General features: G+C 49.0%; 1 protein-coding gene across 1 annotated transcript in view; it reads right to left on the reverse strand.

Moving 5' to 3' along the window:
- The window catches only part of ATPAF1 (ATP synthase mitochondrial F1 complex assembly factor 1), a 39144-nt gene that overhangs the window by 2857 nt on the left and 17829 nt on the right, over positions 1-18458 (reverse strand). The window lies entirely within an intron of this gene.

Here is an 18458-nt window from a genome sequence, read left to right on the forward strand (position 1 = left end):
CTTTTATCTCTTTGATTCCGAAGGAAGACCAAGATGCTACTCAAGTAAAAAACTATAGACCGATATCACTATTAAATACAGACTATAAGATATTTGCTAAGGTGTTGGCTAATAGATTGATGAGGGTTCTGCAACGGGTGATTCATGGGGATCAAACTGGGTTTATTAGTGGTAGGCAAATGAAAAATAATGTGAGGCATATAGTAGATGTGTTGGAATTTTTGGAAAGGAACAACCAGATCCCTGCGGCGCTAATTTTTTTAGACGCTGAAAAAGCTTTTGATCAATTGAATTGGCAATTTTTGATGAAAGTTTTAGACAAAATAAATTTTGGGGATAAATTTTTGCAACCAATCAGGGCATTATATCAAAAACAAACAGCCCGAATAATAGTTAACAATAGTCTGACAGAAGTATGTAATATTGAGAAGGGCACAAGGCAAGGGTGTCCGTTATCGCCCTTGTTATTTGTGTTAACATTGGAGATATTATTGGTAAAAATACGTAATTCGGAAAGAATTAAGGGTATACAGATTAGAGATCAGGATTATAGATTGAGAGCGTTCGCAGACGATCTGGTTGTTACAGTGACCCAGCCGGAGAACTCTGTTGTGGACCTGATGGAGATAATAATGCAATATGGGAAGGTTTCTGGATTTAAAGTTAATGTACAGAAAACTAAAATTTTTGGCTAAAAACATGACAGCATCGCAAAAGGCCCTTTTAGAAGGGTTAACTGGATTTGAGATTGTCAAAAGGGTTAAATATTTCGGGGTGTTTTTGTCACCCTCTAATACAAAATTATATAAAAATAACTATGAAAAATTATGGGGAAAAATCCAAAAAGAAATGGAGAGTTGGGAAAAACTGCAATTGTCTTTGTTGGGGCGAATAGCAGCAGTAAAAATGAATGTCCTGCCTAAATTTTTATTTTTATTTCAAATGATACCGGTTCTTAAGAAAGATTCCAATTTGGAGGAATGGCAGAGAGGTATCAATAAATTTGTTTGGGCAGGGAAAAGGCCACGAGTTAAACTTAAGATTATGCAGGATACTCGTGAAAGGGGTGGTCTTAAAATGCCTAACTTTAAATTATATTATGAAGCTGCTGGGTTAGCAGGTATAAGTGATTGGATTAATTTGACACAAGAGAGATTATTAAATCTTGAGGGCCACGACTTGCTGTTTGGCTGGCATGCATATTTGTTGTATGATAAGAAGGTAGATAATGTGTTTAGAGTGCATATTTTAAGACAGGCTTTGCTGAGAGTTTGGAAGAAGTACAGACATAAGTTAGATTGTAAGATACCATTGTGGGCAATTCCAAAACACGCAATAGAAAATATACATGCTGGTTTCAAACATGATGTGACTACGTACAAGGAGATTTTAAGCTTGGAAAGAAATGTTTGGTGTTTGAAGCCATATAGTCTCTTGCGAGACGAGAAGATTGTTCAAAATTGGTTTCAATATACTCAGCTACGGGCCAGGTGGAAAGAAGATCAGAAAAATGGTTTTACAATGACTGATGAAAATCTGATGAAGCAAATTAGAAATCAGGGACCAGCACATATTAAACGGATATATCTTGCATTGATAGAGATTGATTCAGAAACAGAACTCGTTAAGGATTGTATGATAAAATGGGCCCAAAACATCCAGGAAGTTATCACAATGGACACGTGGGAAAAGATTTGGGTGAGGAATGTAAAATTTACACAAGCTCAAAACTTAAGAGAGAACTTTTATAAAATGTTTTATAGATGGCATTTAGATCCTAAAAAGCTTGCAAGTATGTATCCGAATTATCAGCCAAAATGCTGGAGATGTGGAGATGAAGATGCAACATATTTTCATGTATGGTGGACTTGTAAAAAGATCAAGGTTTTTTGGATAAAAATTTGGTGGAATATGCAGAAGATTTTTAAGCAAAGGATAAAGTTTTGTCCGCAACTCTTTTTGTTGGGAATAATTACGGATGCTACGGTTCTGGACACTAAGTTGATTTTAAATTTAATTACGGCAGCAAGACTTTTGATAGGTCAGTATTGGAAGAAAGAGGAACTGCAGACCATAGAAGAGTGGACTTTAAAGGTCTCCGACCTGGCAGAGATGGCGAAGATTTCGGCCTATTTGAAAGATCACTCGCAAGAACGTTATATTATGGAATGGAGAAAATGGATTGAGTTTATCCAGAACAAGTATAGGGTTAAGAAGTTTCATGTAGCATTTGAATAAGTCTTCTTTCTTTTTTTCTTTTTCTACTTTAGTTTTTTTATATATATTTAATATTACTAAGGTTTGTCTTATCTTATATAAGCTAGAGAGTGATGGATTTTAGAGTTTATGGTTGTTAGTATATGGTTGTTTATGATTGTTTTTTTATATATATACCTTGTATTTAGCTCTGGGAAGTGGGGGGGGAGGGGGGAGAGGGAGGGGGGGAGGGAGGAGGGAGGGGGAGGGGGGATTCTTAAAGAAAAATTGTATGTTAAAACTTTTCAATAAAAAAAAATATTATCCAGCAGCTCTCCAAAACTTGATTTCTGCCCCACTTAAGCTATCATGAGTTATCATCCAGCAATCGCATATTTCCTGCAGTGTAGGAACTTGGAATGTGAGCGGTGAGGCATATTTGTCAAAGGCAGAATTGATACATAGATTTCTGTTTCTTGGGACTGAGCTGCTTCTTCTTTGAAATCAAAACAGTCTGCTTCTATCAGATGCTAAAACCTCAACTCTAACGCTCCAGTCACTCAATCTTCAATATAGTTGTTGGATTAGCAACAACCTGTGTCAAAAGTGTCTTGAGGCCTTTTATGCATATGTTGAGAATCAACCATATGGTATGGCTAATTCCTGTAAATGCAGATGTGCACTGCTTCTTACTAACATAACTTCTATATTACTGAATTATACAGTACATTGTTTCTAGAACAACTTCAGTGCAAAGAATACATTTCATAGTATGAATGGAAAATGTGTGGGAATCAGCAAAAGTCATTATAATGTTGTAAAGGGAGGCACTAATGAGGTCAGCTGGAAATTGCTAGGAAGGCTGAGAGATGTTAGGACAGTGATAAGGAGAACACAGTGACTTCCTGAAGAATGGCTGGTTGTTTATAAGCAAAAGGAAAGTTTCAAAAGACTTTGATATGAGCACCAGTCGAACAAATTCAAGAGAGACTATTGGCCAATATCAGAAAGACTTTAGGGCAGGGCTTTTCAACCCATGGTACGTGCAGGGCTTTTTTTTGTCATAGAACGCTCAGAACGGCGTTCCGGCACCTTTTTTGGATGGAACCTTGTAGGATAGGCAAGGCGGGTTGTATGACATGTGTGAGTTCCGGCACCTTTTTCTTTTACAAAAAAAGCACCAGGTACGTGTACCACTGGTGATACTACAGCATCTGGCAGGTGGTAGGTGTACGACAGGTTGAAAAGCACTGTTTTAAAAAAGTGTAAGAAAAAGTGTAAAAGTGTAGTGGGGGGGTTGAGCTCAAGCAGCGGCAGTGCTGCAGAGGCCTAGAGGTGAGTCAGTTGGAGCTGTGGTGTTGCCAGGGCTCTGCTGAGCGCCCAGGATCGCCACAAGCCTCCGGCTGATTGGAGTGCGGCACCAGCTGATTGGTGCTTCTGAGACCAGTGTGCAGCCTGGGGAAGAGGAATCAGCTGGCATTGCACTGAGGAGAAAAGGAGGAGTGGGGGGGAGAGAAGAGGTGATATAAAAGGAGGAGGTTTTGGCGGGAGAGGGAGAGAAAAAAAAACCTGACGGGGAAAGAGAAGGGGATGGAGAAAGAGAAACAGAGGGGAAAAGAGGCTTTTTTGAGACAAGCAGAGGGAGAGAAAGCAATAGAACAGGGCAAAGATTAATGTCGGAGAAACAGGCAAAAGTTTCCCATTAAAAGTGTGGTAAGTGGGTGCACAAATAGTCATCAACCGTCCTACAACTACAATTGAGACCAAAATTTATCTTGCTAAGTGAAAACTTTGCTAAATGAGTTTTGTCCCATTTTACAACTTTTCTTGACACCTTTGTTAAGCGAATCACTGCAGTTGTTCAGTTAGTAACACGGTTGTTAAGCGAATCTGGCTTCCCCATTGACTTTGCTTGTCAGAAGTTTGCAAAAGTGGATCCTGTGACCCTGAAGCCCTGCGGCCATCATAAATTCGAGTCAGTTGCCAAGCAGTTGTCTGAATTTTAATGACATGATCCTGGGGAGGCTGCAACAGTCATAAGTGTGGAAAATGGTCATAAGTCCCTTTTTTTCAGTGCCGTTGTAACAGTCACTAAGCGAACTGTTGTAAGTTGAGGGCTACCTGTACTTTATCGCTTTTTTCCTTTTTGAGGGGTGGGGTCTGGTGGTACTCGAATATTGCCGTATCCTAAAAGTGGTGCAATCTGTGAAAAGGTTGAAAAGCCCTGCTTTAGAGGTTATTGTGTCATCAAAGATCTGAAGAGGTCCACCCAGCTTCCTCTGTCACTATGAGAGATCATCTGTAATTATCAGCGGAGAGCATTAATAATAATAACAATAATAATAAGTTGGAAGGGACCTTGGAGGTCATCTAGTCCAACCCCCTGCTCAGGCAGGAAACCCTATACCATTTCAGGCAAATGGCTGGCCAGTCTCTTCTTAAAAACTTCCAGGGTTTGAGCATTCACCACTTCTGGAGGCAGGTTGTTCCACTGGCTAATTGTTCTAACTGTCAGGAAGTTTCTCCTTAGTTCTAGGTTGCTTCTCTCCTTGACTAGTTTCCATCCGTTGCTTCTTGTCCTGCTTTCAGGTGCTTTGGAGAATAGCTTGACTCCCTCTTCTTTGTGGCAGCCCCTGAGATATTGGAACACTGCTATCATGTCACCCCTCACCCTTCTCTTCGTTAAACTACACATACCCAATTCCAGCAACCGTTCCCTATAAGTTTTAGCCTCCAGTCCCCCAATCATCTTTGTTGCTCTTCTCTGTACTTTCAGACCCCGTCCGACGAAGCACCCAAGGAGTGAAACCGGAACGGGAGCTGGTTCTTCTAAGCCGTGTTTATTATCCACATAAACGTTCGCTCAAAGACAAATGAAGTCAGCGTTGACTTTACAGCACAGTCAACGCTGGTTAAATAGCCGGCAAGGCCGACTCCCACCACCACACCCTACTTTGCACCACCACGCCCCCACCCTACTTAAACCCCGCCTCCCATGGTCCCCTCCTTTTGGCTCCCGTCCCACCACCAACGCAGTCGGTAAGTTACCCCCCAGCCTAAGCCTCCCTCTTTTCCCCCAGGTTCCTGCCATGACTCTTCATTCCCCTCACCACCCCAGACCGCCGTGAGCTGCTCGCTAAACCCCCTCCCGACCCGCCGGTTGTCTCTGTCACTCCCTGACCCGCCCAAGCACCCATTCCTGTCCCGCGGCTCAAGCGCCGGGCAGCCACCACCCAGTCCTTCGCACGGCCCCTTCCCGGCCCGTAAGCAGTCCCTGTAGCCCGACTGGCTGGTCCGCGGCCTCCCCAGCTGGGAGGCGGCCTGCTGCTGCACCGTTCTTCTTGCTGGCCCATTCCCCGATCTGTCGGAATGGCGTGGGCGTGGCCAATCGTCTCTGGAACCCGGCAGCATGGAGAAGAGGCGAGGGAGCCTGCGAACGACCTCGCGGCCCGGTGAGTCGCTCCGTGCGGTTACCGGGTCGCTGGGGAGGACCGCGTGCAGACCCGGCTCTCCAGGAGACGACGGGCGACGGCAGGTAGCTTTGGGGCCCGGTGGGTTGCTGCGGGTCGACGGCCGGCGGCGGGAAGTCTTGGGGCCTGGTGGGTTGCCGCGGGTCGACGGGCGCCGGCGGGAGGCTCCGGGGCTTGGTGGGTTGCCGCGGGTCGACGGGCGCCGGCGGGAAGCTTCGGGGCTTGGAGGGTTGCCGCGGTCGCCAGAGCGCTGGGGAGGGCCGAACGCCGTCCTGGCCCTCCGGGAGATGACGGGCGCCGGCGGGAGGCTTCGGGGCCTAATGGAGCGCTCTGCGTGAGTCTGGCGACGCGGTGAGTCACCCCGCGGCCGCGGCCCGTCCGAATGTCGGGCGTGCTCGGCCCGACATGCCGCCCCCCCTACCAAGGGTCCTCCTGCAGATGTAGAAAACAGGGTTATAGCATCATTCACTGTGCACACACCCCCAGAACCCCCACCCCCCGGCCTGCCAGGGTGGGCTCGGTGGAACGCCCGGATCAAACGGGGAGCATGGACGTCCTCCCGCGACACCCACGTTGCCTCCTCCACCGGGTACCCCTTCCACCGAAGGAGGTATTGTAGGGCGCCCCTCCGTACTCTGGAGTCCAAGACCTCTTGCACCTCATATTGGTCGGCGTGGACTGGCCCGGGACCCCCCTCCCCTGTTGCCGCGGTAGCCGCTGGAGCAGGTTTCAGCAGGCTACTATGGAACACCGGGTGGATCTTACCCAAAAACTTAGGCAACTGTAGCCGCACCGTCACCGGGTTTACCACCTGCACCACCCGGAACGGCCCGAGGTATTTGGGTCCTAGCTTACGGCACGGGACCTGTAACCGTATATACTTGGTGGACAAGTACACCAGGTCCCCCACCCGCGGTGTAGCGAAGGGTTTCCGTTTCTTGTCCGCCTGTGCTTTAGTCGCCATGGCGGACCGCTCCAACTCTTCCTTCGCCGCCCCCCAGGCAGCCGTGATTTGATGCATCCAGTCAAGCGGGGAGCACGGAGTCGCCTCCTCCTGAGGGCATTCACTGAAAGGAACGAACTCGTGACCAGTGACCACTCGATATGGAGAGAAGCCAGTACTGCTGTGCACTGCGTTATTGTATGCGACTTCAGCAAGCGCTATCAGGTCTACCCAGTCCGTCTGCCGGAAAGAAACATAGCTCCGCAAATAGCGTTCTACAGCAGCGTTGGCTCGTTCTGCAGCCCCGTTGGTACTGGGATGATAGGCGGTACTCAATCCCTGGGACGAGCCGATACGACGCAGGAACTCTCTCCAAAACCGGGCTGTGAATTGCACCCCTCTATCCGAAATCACACGCCGCGGCACTCCATGCAGTCGATATACGTGCGTGAGGAACATCCAAGCTAGACGACGGGCTGATGGTAACCCCCTACACGGGACAAAGTGTGCCTGTTTCGAGAACAGGTCAACTACTGTCCAGATAACGGTGTGACCCTTACTCTCTGGGAGGTCCACTACGAAATCCATGGCGATGTCCTGCCAAGGCCGGGTTGGGTCAGCTACCTGTTGCAACAACCCCAAGGGCTTCCCAACTTGGGGCTTTGTGGTGGCACAAACATGGCAACGCCGTACGTACTGCTCGATGTCGCTCTTCATGCGAGGCCACCAGAATTGACGACGTGCCAGGTGTAAGGTTTTCACAAACCCGAAATGTCCCGCCTGTTTGGCGTCGTGACACCCATGCAGAACGCGTGGCCGCACGGTTTCGGGCACGTACAGTCGTGTTCCATGCCACGCTAATCCGTCCCGCATAGTCAATAGTCCCGGATTAGCCCGCAACCAGGCGTCCTCCTGCAAGGTCCTTTGGATGGCCTGGTTCAAATTCTCCTCCGATACCTGTCCAGCACTCTCCGATCCAACCCCCTCGGTTGCCAGTGTCGGGATGAGTGCCTGCACCACCTCCTCCCTCTTGCTGTCATACTGAGGCATGCGTGACAAGGCATCTGCCAGAAAGTTCCGACCCCCCGGCACATACTTCAGCACAAAACGGAAACGACGGAAGTATAAGGCCCATCGGACATGTTTAGGCGACAAGCGACGAGGGGTTTGTAGGGCTTCCAGGTTTTTATGGTCCGTCCACAGTTCGAACGGACGGGAGGCCCCCTCCAGAAGATGTCGCCAGGTTTCCAAAGCCCAACGGACCGCATAAGCCTCCTTCTCCCACACCGCCCAGGCCCGCTCGGTGGGAGTCAGTTTCTTAGAGGCATAAGCACACGGCTGCAGGACCCCGGCACTGTTCCGCTGTAGGAGGACGGCCCCAAGAGCAACATCGCTCGCATCCGCCTGTACGACATAAGCCAGCTTGGGGTCGGGATGTCTCAAAACGGGCTCTTTAGCAAAGAGGGACTTCAATTCCTCGAACGCCCGCTGACACGCGGTGGACCACTCCAATTTCAACCCCGGACGCGGGCGTGTCTTCAACTGTCGTGTGCGCAGTAGATCTGTTAACGGCAGGGCGATAGCTGCGAAACGTGGGATGAATTGTCTATAAAAGTTGGCAAAGCCAAGGAAACTCTGCAACTGTCGCCGGGTCTGCGGAGCCTGCCACTGTTGAATGGCTTGTACTTTTTTGGGGTCCATCTCCACCCCCGCTGCCGATATACGATACCCAAGGTAGTCCAGCTGGGCCTTATGGAACTCGCACTTGGACAATTTAACATAGAGCTGCGCTTCCAGCAGTCTTGACAACACCTGCCGCACAAGAAGCACGTGCTCCTCCAACGTGTCCGAGTAAATCAGGATGTCGTCCAAGTATACCAAAACACCCTGATACAGGAACTCATGCAGGACCTGATTGATCAATTGCATGAACACAGCGGGAGCCCCCTGTAGGCCAAACGGCATCACTCGGAACTGGAAACTGCCAAGAGGACAATTAAACGCGGTCTTCCATTCATCCCCAGCTTTGATCCTCACCCGGTAATAGGCTTCCCTGAGATCCAACTTAGTGAATACCCGGCCTGTCGCCAACTGGGCCAGCATGTCCTTCATCAAAGGAAGGGGATAGAGGTGCTCCACGCACACCGCATTAACCCCCCGGTAGTCCACACATAAGCGCAAGCCCCCATCCTTCTTTTCACGAAAAAGAACTGGCGCCGCCACCCGGGACCGTGCTGGTTGAATAAATCCTCTTTCCAAGTTCTTATCTATGTACCGCCTTAACTCCTGCATCTCTTTTGGAGACATGGCGTACATACGGGGCTTAGGTAGTCTGGCCCCAGGTTCGAACTCAATAGCACAATCTGTCGGCCAATGGGGTGGTAACGAATCGCACTCCCGCTCATCGAAGACGTCCATTAAATCCGCGTAGTCCCGGGGTACATGCACCTTTGAATCACCCGTGACCCCACAAGCCTTCTCCCGCGTCCCTGTGTCCTCCGGCCCCAGAAAGGAATGGTGGAGAGGGGGCTCGGGGCCCAGACCCACCCGAAGATGGCGACTACCCCCCTCCCACCAAATCGTGGGGCCCCATTTATCAAGCCACGTAAGGCCCAGAATGAGAGCTTCAGTCATAGAGGGCACCACAACAAACCGCAAAACTTCCCAGTGGGCCCCCAATTCCAGCCGGACAGGTTCGGTGACGTGGGTGATAGGAGCCCCCCCAAGGAGCGACCCATCCACTTGTTGGAAACGCAGAGGGGTTACCAGTCGTTGCAACCGGATACCCACCTCAGCCACTGTTTTTCGGTTGATAAGACACCGAGTGCTCCCCGAATCAACCAAAGCCTTAACCGCCCGCCTTTGCCCGGACACGGGGCTCACCAACACCACGGGAAACACAAAAGGGCACACCGGAGCGCTTACCATCGGATCATCCTCCCGCTCCAAATCCTCAAGGTCTTCCGTTGGCACGGTCTGGGTAGTTACGGGCCCGGTTGCCAAAGGAGGTGTCGTGTCCCGACGGCTGTCGTCTGCGGCTTGGTATGCAGTTCGGGACCGCTCCGAGGTCTTCCTAGCAGGCAAAGCCCGTGTCGAAGTTGCTGGAGGAACCATCCGGGCTGGCGGGAGCGGGCATTCAGCCGCCCGGTGACCCGGCTGGTCACATCGGAAACACCTAATACCAGGACGTGGTGGTGGTACAGGGTTGGCCTTGGTCACCGGCAAGCCGGGCCGCTCCTCCACTCTCACCCTTTCAGCCAGCCGCCGGGCCCCGGTCACCCCCTCTGACCTTCCTCGATTGTCCTGCAAACCGATGTCCAGCTCAATGGCCACCCGGAACCAGTCCTGCAGTCGGGCCGGAACCCCTCTTACCACACAAGCTCGTCGTAAAGCACTATCCAGTCCGGCCTTAAAGTGGTGCACAAGAAGGCGTTCAGGCCATGACCGCAGCCTCCCGGCCACCTTCCGGAACTCCCCAACGTAGCGTACTGCCGGTCTTCCTTGTTGGCGCAGATCCAGCACTTCGGCCTCGGCACGAAGCACCCGAGAGATATCCTCAAAACGGGCCCGTAAAGCGTCCAGGAAAAGACCAAGGTCCCCGAGCTCACGGGCATGGTCGCCGTATAGATCAGCCGCCCAGGCCGCAGCCTCTCCTTGTAGACACGCTGTGACAGCCACTACCATCGCCCACTGGGACGTATAGGCCGGGCCGTATTGGTCCATGTGATTGATCACCTGCCCCAGAAACATTGCCAGGCGGTCTGGATGACCATCATAGACCACGGCCAGGGGCGGAGGACCCCACGCCAGCCCTTGGCCCCAAGGACCCAGCGGCATCCCCAGGGCCGGAACCCCCCCATCTGGTCGTAACGGCCGCTGTCTTGGTCTTCCGGTTACGCTGTCCCAGGGAGTCGTGCCGCTTGGTACCGCCGTAGTGGGAGCCGAAACCCCGGGACCTCTGGGAACCTCAGGCTGGCGAGCTGACCCCTGGTACCTTGGGCTGTCCATACGGAAGCGGGGTGGGCTAGGCCGCCGAGCAAGGCCACCTGGGAGGGACCACTGCCCCTGGTCAGCCTCATCTGGCACAGACCAAAGCCCAGGCTCCCGACCCCTCACTTCCCCGAACCGCTCTCTGAGAACCTCCATAGTACGGTTGCCCGGAACGGTGGAGTAACTCCATTCTTCACCGCTGTCCTCCATGAAACACCGCTCCCTCCACTCAGTAGACGCACCTTTAGGCCGGTTCATCAAGCCTTGGTCGGGTCCTCGCTGATCCCCCTCGGAATAGGTCCACCGATCGCTGCTGCGACCCCGCACTGCAGCCTCCTGAGGCCTCGGACCAGGGCCTTCGAGTGGAGGGGGTTTTTCCTTCCGCCGCACCGAGGGCAATGCCTCCTCCCCCACCTCCACCGACTCCAAGAGCCCAGCCGCTGCTCCAGCCTCCTCCTGCTGCTCCTCGGCCAGTGGTGCAGCATCCTCCGTGCCTTCTGCCATAGCAAACTTCCGAGGAAAAAACTCCCCGCAAAGAAAGAAAAAGGAACGCTGACTTACTTTCAGACCCCGTCCGACGAAGCACCCAAGGAGTGAAACCGGAACGGGAGCTGGTTCTTCTAAGCCGTGTTTATTATCCACATAAACGTTCGCTCAAAGACAAATGAAGTCAGCGTTGACTTTACAGCACAGTCAACGCTGGTTAAATAGCCGGCAAGGCCGACTCCCACCACCACACCCTACTTTGCACCACCACGCCCCCACCCTACTTAAACCCCGCCTCCCATGGTCCCCTCCTTTTGGCTCCCGTCCCACCACCAACGCAGTCGGTAAGTTACCCCCCAGCCTAAGCCTCCCTCTTTTCCCCCAGGTTCCTGCCATGACTCTTCATTCCCCTCACCACCCCAGACCGCCGTGAGCTGCTCGCTAAACCCCCTCCCGACCCGCCGGTTGTCTCTGTCACTCCCTGACCCGCCCAAGCACCCATTCCTGTCCCGCGGCTCAAGCGCCGGGCAGCCACCACCCAGTCCTTCGCACGGCCCCTTCCCGGCCCGTAAGCAGTCCCTGTAGCCCGACTGGCTGGTCCGCGGCCTCCCCAGCTGGGAGGCGGCCCGCTGCTGCACCGTTCTTCTTGCTGGCCCATTCCCCGATCTGTCGGAATGGCGTGGGCGTGGCCAATCGTCTCTGGAACCCGGCAGCATGGAGAAGAGGCGAGGGAGCCTGCGAACGACCTCGCGGCCCGGTGAGTCGCTCCGTGCGGTTACCGGGTCGCTGGGGAGGACCGCGTGCAGACCCGGCTCTCCAGGAGACGACGGGCGACGGCAGGTAGCTTTGGGGCCCGGTGGGTTGCTGCGGGTCGACGGCCGGCGGCGGGAAGTCTTGGGGCCTGGTGGGTTGCCGCGGGTCGACGGGTGCCGGCGGGAGGCTCCGGGGCTTGGTGGGTTGCCGCGGGTCGACGGGCGCCGGCGGGAAGCTTCGGGGCTTGGAGGGTTGCCGCGGTCGCCAGAGCGCTGGGGAGGGCCGAACGCCGTCCTGGCCCTCCGGGAGATGACGGGCGCCGGCGGGAGGCTTCGGGGCCTAATGGAGCGCTCTGCGTGAGTCTGGCGACGCGGTGAGTCACCCCGCGGCCGCGGCCCGTCCGAATGTCGGGCGTGCTCGGCCCGACATGTACTCTTTCTAGAGTCTCGACATCTTTTTTACATCGTGGTGACCAAAACTGGATGCAGTATTCCAGGTGTGGCCTTACCAAAGCATTGTAAAGTGGTATTAGTACTTCATGTGATCTTGATTCTATCCCTCTGTTAATGTAGCCTAGCACTGTGTTGGCTTTTTTGGCAGCTGCAGCACACTGCTGGCTCATATTTAAGTGCTTGTCCACTAGGACTCTGAGATCTCTCTCACAGTTGCTACTATTGAGCAAGGTACCACCTATATTATACCTGTGCATTTGATTTTTCCTGCCTAAATGTAGAACCTTACTTTTTTCACCATTGAATTTCATTTTGTTAGATAGCGCCCAGTGTTCGAGTCTGTCCAGATCCTCCTGTATCTTAAGCCTATCTTCTGGAGTATTGGCTATTCCTGCCAGCTTGGTGTCATCTGCAAATTTGATGAGTTCCCCATCTATCCCCTCATCCAAATCGTTGATGAAGATGTTGAAGAGCACTGGGTCCAGAACAGGGCCCTGGGGCACCCCACTACACACTTCCTTTCATGTAGATGCAGTTCCATTGAGGACCACACGCTGAGTACGGCCTGTCAGCCAGTTACGAATCCATCTGGTGGTGATGCTATCTAACCCACATTTTTCTATCTTATCAAGTAGTAGGTTGTTTTCTACTTTGTCAAATGCCTTACTGAAGTCCAACTAAATTATATCTACAGCATTCCTCTGGTCCACTAATTTTGTCACTTGGTCAAAGAATGCAATAAGATTTGTCTGGCATGATCTGTTTTTGACAAACCCATGTTGGCTTTTAGTGATAACTTTGTTTGAATCAAGGTGTTCGCTGATTTGTTGTTTGATTATCTTTTCCAGAATCTTCCCAGGTATTGAGGTCAGGCTGATAGGTCTGTAGTTTCCTGGATCTATTTTGTTCCCTTTTTTGAAGATGGGAACTACATCAGCTCTCTTCCAGTCCTCTGGTAGTTCCCCAGGGCTCCAGGATCTTTGAAAAATATAGTTCAGTGGTTCTGAGATCACGTCTGCCAGTTCCTTGAGAACCTTGGGGTGTAATCCATCTAGTCCTGGTTATTTGAACTCGTCTAGGCTGGACAGGTGCTCACTTACCATTTTCTTGCCTATCTTAACGTGCGTTTCTATTCTGTTTTTTATGGCACTGTTTTTGGTAGGTTGAACTGTTTTTTCCCTTTGTGTAGAGACAGATGCAAAAAATGAGTTAAATAGTTCTGCTTTCTCCCTGTTGCTTGTCACCTTCTTGCCACTTTCCCCCACTAAGGGACCAATCATTTCCTTAACTTTTTTCCTGTTTTTTATATGTTGAAAGAAGCTTTTTTTGTTATTTTTGACTTTGGTCGCAAGCCTTAGTTCTTTTTGAGCCTTAGCTTCCCTCACTTCATCTTTGCAGGCACGGGCTGTTTGCTGATATTCTGCCTTAGTTATGTGCCCCTTTCTACTTCTTATACTTGTCCTTTTTATCTTTCAGTATATCAGAGAGTTCTTTATGCAGCCATGCTGGTTTCTTTTGAGAGATGTTATTTTCCTTCTTTATTGGTATTGTGCTAGACTGGGCCTTTATTATCTCACTTTTCAAAATTTCCCAAGCTTCTTGAGTTGTTTTCCCCTTTAGGATTCTTATCCATGGAATTATTCCCAAGGTCCCTCTAAGTTTATTGAAATTAGCTCTTTTAAAGTCCAAGACTCTAGTTTGGCCATGTTCTATTGCTTGTGTTTCCAGAATGTTGAATTCCAATATTGCACGATCACTTCCCCCCAAGGTTCCTGTGGCTTCGACACTTTCTATCATTTCATCTCTGTTAGTGAGAATTAAAGCCAATATGGCTAATCCCCTAGTTCCCTTCTCTACTTTTCAGGAGAGAAAGTTGTCTGCTAGGTTTGTCAGGAATCTGTTAGATCTTCCACTTGGTGCAGAGTTTGTCTCCCAGTTGATATCAGGGTAATTAAAGTCCCCCATTACTATTGTGATGCGCTTCCTACATACCTTAGTTAGCTGACTAGCAAAAAGTTCATCTATTTCCTCTGCTTGGTTGGGCGGCCTATAGTATACACCTATGGCAATGTCATTTTCCCCCCCTTTTATATTGACCCAAATGCATTCAAGTTTACAGTTTTCATCATTGTTGTGCTCTATTTCTGTAGAGATAAAATTATTTCTTATATATAGAGCAACTCCACCTCCTCTTTTGTTTAGTCTGTTTCTTTTAAATAATTTAAATCCCTCTAGATGTGTGTTCCATTTGTGGGTTTCGTCCCACCATGTTTCCGTAATGGCAACAATATCATATCTGCCCTCATTTACCTGAATTTCTAGTTCACCCTGCTTACTGTTCATACTCTGCACATTGCTGTATAGACATTTGAGTCCTTTATGACTGACCCTGTGTTTACTTGCTACATAACCTGTGTGGTGCCTGAGTTCCCCTATTTTCTTAGATTGCCGGGGACAGGGATGTTCTGTATCAATTAACTCACTGTCCCCATTGTTTAGTTTAAATATTCCTCCAGAAAAGCTGTGAATTTATTGCCAAGTAACTCAGTCCCTTTCTTGGATGGATGCAGACCATCTCTTTTGTACATCTTTTTCATTGGACCAGCTACAGACATCGTGACTAATATAACCAAAGCCTTCTCCTTTACACCACTCCTTTAGCCTCATATTAAATTCTGCTATACACTGGCCTTTTCCATTTTGCTCCTTATACACTGGTAAGACCTCTGAAAAAGTAAGCCTACAGCCTATTCTGCTGAGTTCCTGCCCCAAGCTCTGGAAATCATTCTGCACAGAGAGTACATCCTTTTGAAACAGATCATTAGTGCCAAGATGTACAATAGCATCCACATCACAGTCTTTGCTGGCATTGTTGACTATTTTGAAAATACACTTCTGGCAGTAGCACCTGGAAGACACCTGACCTCTTTTGAAACCTCTGTATCCTTTCCTAAATTTACATCCCTTATAATTGAATCAACAACCAGAAGGTGGCTTCTCTTTTTGGGTACCTTTCTTTTCTTGCATGACTGATGTGTAATACCTGATTTGCACTTCTCCCTGTCAAAAACAAGTTCATCTCGGACCATGGTCCCCTGCTTATTTGAGTTATCATCACAATTACCTTGACCTGTTTCCTTAATGTCCCTGTTAAGGTCAAGAAGGGCACTGTATCTGTTATGCAGGGACACAGCTAAAGCTTTGGGTTTATGGTTCACAGCTCTCACCCTGCCACATCCCACAATTGTCCACACTGCCCTTCTCCTGCAGGATCTTTGCGGTATAGGGGGCTGATAGCTCGGAGGCTCAGTAGAGTAGGAGGGCTGAACTGAACACATGATTTCTGCCTGAAGAGCACAGATTACAGGCCCTAGATGAATAATCTGTCCTTGTAGACTAGTGATTTGTGTACAGATAAGAGTTTCCCAGTTTGAAAAAAGTGCTGAAAAAGACAGCTGCAAACCAAGTGTTGCACTGAACTAAGCCAGACATGCTGACATGAAAGGAATCTCAGATGCACTTGCCCTGAATGTACCACCATTATTTTTGATTTTGTTATATGATTCGCGCGGTTAGGTGCGCGGGCCGCTACTGTGCTCCTCCACCCACCTTCTCCTTAACTCACAGTATTGTAGCTTTTCCCAGCAGCCTCTGGCAGTTTAAAAGCAAAGATGGTCCAATCAGCAATGGCTTAGCTACTGTGCTCCTCCACCACATTACTGAACACTTTAATGAAACTGAATTGTATCCAGCTTCAGCATAGGACTCATGCTCTGATTGTTCAATATTTCTTTCTCTCCTCCCTTCCCACACACACACACACTAATAATCCTGCACTACAAGACTCATAACTTTAGCTTGGACGGAGGTGGAAGGTCAGCGAGACAGAACTGTGTCTTAACTTTATCCATAAGATTTCTGTACACAGCATTTACCTGCCAGTTTCAAGGACCAAGATTAGGGAGTCGCTGAAACTAGTGATTTATGTTAATCTCATATTTAACAAGGATGAAGCACGTCTGCTAACGAGATAGCATTTCTAAACACATAGCACAAGGGGAATTGATGAAATGCAAATAAGAACTGACAGCAAAGTCCAGAAATGTTTACCTAGATTTAATGCTAAACTCTAAAGCAGCGCTAGTTGAGCAGTTTCCATTCTTTAGGATTCCCAGACATAAAATTACAAAATTATGGACCCCATAATTGAAAAGAAACTATGCAATCCACAAAATGCATTACACAGTTTCTTTCCAATTATGGGATCCACAACTTTGTAAATTATTAGGGTTATTATGATGTATTTTGGGAAGGGCTGCTCTTGTAAGTGAATTTAGAAAGTACAAGCTAATGAAGAATGCTACTGTTTTTCTACAGCTTGCAAGAAGTGATGGGTGTGTTCAGTTAGTTCTGAGGCAGCTAAAATTTAATTTACAAAAGCCAAAATCCTGTTTGTTTGTCTGAGAAATCGTTTCTTTTGGAAGCAGGAACATAAAAAGTAAGAGGCAGTTTGTTGTTGTTAGCTGCGAAGTCATGTCTGACCCATCGCGACCCCATGGACAACGTTCCTCCAGACCTTCCTGTCCTCTACCATCTTCTGGAGTCCATTTAAGCTCACGCCTACTGCTTCAGTGGACAGTACCAAAAGAGGCAGAAGTAACTGTTTAATGCAGGCTGGTAGGGGAAAAACACATCCTTCTTAATCCCTTATTCAGTCAGAACTGAATAAGCTTCCTGGATGAGAAGCGAAACATCTTCAAGGAAAAACAAAGAAAGTCCAGTTGTCTTTTGAAAATGCACCTTTGGGGAAATCTCTCTTAATGGACTCAATTATTCAGTGTTACAATGCTCCAATTTGGCTATTTAGGTAATGTTACAACAGCTGTTTCCCTGCCTTGTGTTCATTATACATCAAGCTTCCAAACCTCTAAAGCAGTCCTTTAAAATAATTCTTGTACAGCCATCTCTATAGCTCTAAAGCCTCTAAACCCAAGTGCACCTTACACATCACTGTGGAATTTTACAAGAGAGTAGCAAAGTAACTATTAGCGACGCGGTGGCTCAGTGGGTTAGGACGCCAAGCTTCTCAATCAGAAGGTCGGCAGTTTGGCGGGTCGAATCCCAAGTGCCGCGTAACAGAGTGAGCGCCTGTTACTCGTCCCAGCTTCTGCCAACCTAGCAGTTCGAAAGCACGTAAAAATGCAAGTAGAAAAATAGGGACCACTCCGGTGGGAAGGTAACAGCGTTCCGTGCGACTTTGGTGTCCAGTCATGCCGGCCACATGACCACGGAGACATCCTCGGACAAGCGCTGGCTCTTCGGCTTTGAAACGGAGATGAGCACCGGCCCCTAGAGTCGGAAACAACTAGCACGCATGTGTGGGGGAACCTTTACCTTTTAGCAAAGTAACTAACCCCAGTTTATCCCAGGTGCTTAGTTTGAAGTTCACTGTGTCTTGTGAAACCAACTAAAGTGATCCTGGGCATGTTATGGGAACACAACCAATGAAAAGCTTCTAATGAAAAGTAGCAATTGAAATAAGAATTATGCATTCCTTTCCCTGCTTTCACTTCAGCACTGCTAGTTATTCCTTCCTACGGATGCTTAGAAAAAGAAATGGAGTTATCAAACCAGTGTGCCATTCCAGAGCCCTGAATTGCGCCAGGGCTGTACAGAATGTTCCATCTGTGTGAGGAATGTGATTTACTTGGGAACAAGTAGGTTTTCTTAGAGACAGTACAGCCTGCCTACCCAATTTTGCACAGTGCCAAGAGGCAGTGTAATTTTATAAAATCGAGTCAAGAGCAAGGCAAGAAGTCAGGAGAATCCTCTTGCGGTAGCTGCTAAATATGGAGATAACCACATCCTTGTTGTGAGAGGCATTGGTTTTGTTTGCAAATTGTCCTCCAGTACATTGAAGCAATTATTTATCGAATATCTACTGCCTGCTTAGCCTTGGAAGTGGAAGAGAACCATCATCTCATTATGGGAACAAAAGGCAGAAAAGGAGACTACAATTTTCTTCAAAAATCCAATCTTAAGCAGAAGGTAGTGATGCAAGACTTATATTATAAAGAATAACCGGAGACGTCTTTGTCAGTTTATAAAAACTATGGTCACAAAAGGCCTGGGACCTCAGGCACCACATCAGTAAGAGGACCAAATGCT

This window comes from Vipera ursinii, assembly GCF_947247035.1.
Source record: "Vipera ursinii genome assembly, chromosome: 3".
Classification (NCBI taxonomy): Eukaryota; Metazoa; Chordata; class Lepidosauria; order Squamata; family Viperidae; genus Vipera; species Vipera ursinii.